The sequence below is a fragment of the Triticum dicoccoides genome, unplaced genomic scaffold (assembly GCF_002162155.2).
Source record: "Triticum dicoccoides isolate Atlit2015 ecotype Zavitan unplaced genomic scaffold, WEW_v2.0 scaffold219653, whole genome shotgun sequence".
Classification (NCBI taxonomy): Eukaryota; Viridiplantae; Streptophyta; class Magnoliopsida; order Poales; family Poaceae; genus Triticum; species Triticum dicoccoides.
This window is the reverse complement of record NW_021241537.1, coordinates 1-2,194: the sequence shown is the minus strand read 5'-3', so window position 1 is coordinate 2,194 and position 2,194 is coordinate 1. Positions and strand designations below refer to the sequence as shown.

The window sequence follows — 2,194 nt, the reverse complement described above, 5'->3', positions numbered from 1 at the left end:
TGCAAAGCTGCCAATCGATGCAGCACCGAAGGCACTGATCCATTGCTTGGTCGAATCTCCAAACCTTAATGCTGTGGACTTAACTCCTACTTTGAGGTCATCTTCTTTGTCCTGGAATGTATATGGATACGACCATAAGAAGCAATGCTTTTGCTCAGTTTAGATATGAAAGAACACCACTAGTAAAATACCTGATGTGCATATATGGTATCGTACACCAATGTCCAACATATACCAGCACTATACAATGGGAGGATGACAGCAGGATCTAGGCTCCCTTTGATAGCAGCCCATCCTAACAGAGCTCCTCAGTTGAAGGTCAAGCCAAGAAATGCCTGAGGCTGTTACAGATGCATTGGAAGTAATGTAAGTGATTACTCTCAGGACAAAAGATTATGCTAGTAAAACTTTGCATGTGCTTAGAACATACCCAAGATGTGAACCTCTTCATCAAGGGATAAGAGAAGACCAAAAGAAGAGATGACGCCCCAAGAACATGGCTACATGGAAAATGAGACAAATTAGAGGTGGATATTACAATAATGACATAAGCAAAATACATCTGAAAAGCTGTCATATCTTTGCAGTTTATTTGAAATGAGGGATAGCATCCAAAACAGACAAACTGCATTCCAGTCACACAAGCAAAGAAGAGCAATTTACCTAAAGTCGTTTAGTTGGAGAAGAATGCCCAATCCCAGCAGCAGCTGAGATCCGAGGAAGCACACTCCCTGAGAAGGGGTTAGAGCACCTGATGCAAAAGGCCTGCTTTTGGTATGCTCAACCTACACGAGGAACAGATCGATGAATTCCATGCGACCCCCAGAAGATACCATGATCACTTCATTGCATGAGCCACTTAAGTAGTAACACAGTAGAGAACACTCAAATCTAAGAGTATGGCCTACATCCTGTTAAAGTGTATAATTTAAAACGTATGTACGGTACATGTATAAACCGTACGTACGAGTACGTAAGGGTTGGCATTACGTTTGTAATCTCGGTTGTTAGGGTTGTTGCGAGATTGATCTCATACCTTCCGTATAGATCATTACTTGGAGATCAATCTAGCAACTACCTGACAACTAACTCTGTAATCTCTATGCCTATATAAACATGTGGCGCGTCCATCTGGCACATCTGGCACAAAATTGACACCACTTTCTCCTCTGTTTGAACCTGCATCATCACACTCGGCCAAGGGATTAGGAGGATTAGTCAAAGATGAATCATTACAGTCATTAGCACCCCCATAATGGACACCAGAGAGATTGGAAGGTAGTAACAAAATTTCTTTGCGAAGGAGAGCTCCGGCATTTGGGTGGAGTTTGGTGAAGGGGAATTGAGTCTCATCAAAAACAACGTCGCGAAGCCGGTTGTGGCCGCTTGGCTTTTTGCTTTTGGCAATTGTGGCTCTTTGTGAGCTTGTCATTACTTTGTTTCAGACTGTAGGACCTTGTTGAACCTATTTGCTTATTTATAAAGGTGGTTGTATGCATCGTTCTGATGCAGAGGCCAGGGAGTTCCCCCTTTTCGAAAAAAAACAATGCCGCGAGAGATATAAACGCGTCCACTAGACACATCAAGACACTTAACTCCTTTGTGTTTGTCACTATAGCCAAGAAAGACACACTGAGTAGAACGAAACATAAGTTTGCGTTTGTTGTAGGGACGTAAATTTGGCCAACAGGCACACCCAAAAACACGGAGAGATGTGTAGACAAGTTTAGTATGCAAGAGACGTCCTGTGGGAGTTTCATTGTTGATAACACAACTAGGAAGAATATTGATGAGATGCACGGCAGTAAGAAAAGGTTCATCCCAAAATTTGAGAGGCATAGATGCAGCAGCAAGTAAAGCAAGGCCAACTTCAACAGTATGTCGATGCTTACGTTCTGCGGAACCATTCTGTTGATGGGCATGTGGAGAGGAGACATGATGGGAGATTCCTATTTGTTGGAAAAAAGAGTCTAATTTTTCATACTCACCACCCCAATCATATTGTACAGCAAGAATCTTACTATTCAATTGGCGTTCAACAAGAGCTTCAAAGTTGTAAAAGACTTGAAAAACATCAGATCTTTTCTTGAGAAGATAAATCCAAGTATATTAGCTATAATCATCAATAAAACTAACATAATAGGTATGTCTCCCAACGGAGGAGGGAGCAGGACCCTATACATTAGGAAAAAAA

The 2,194-nt window shown here is 41.8% G+C and overlaps 1 pseudogene; it reads right to left on the bottom strand.

Moving 5' to 3' along the window:
* Window positions 1-3: 3 nt before the first annotated feature.
* On the bottom strand, window positions 4-785 carry LOC119345258 (annotated as a pseudogene).
* Window positions 786-2,194: the final 1,409 nt, after the last annotated feature.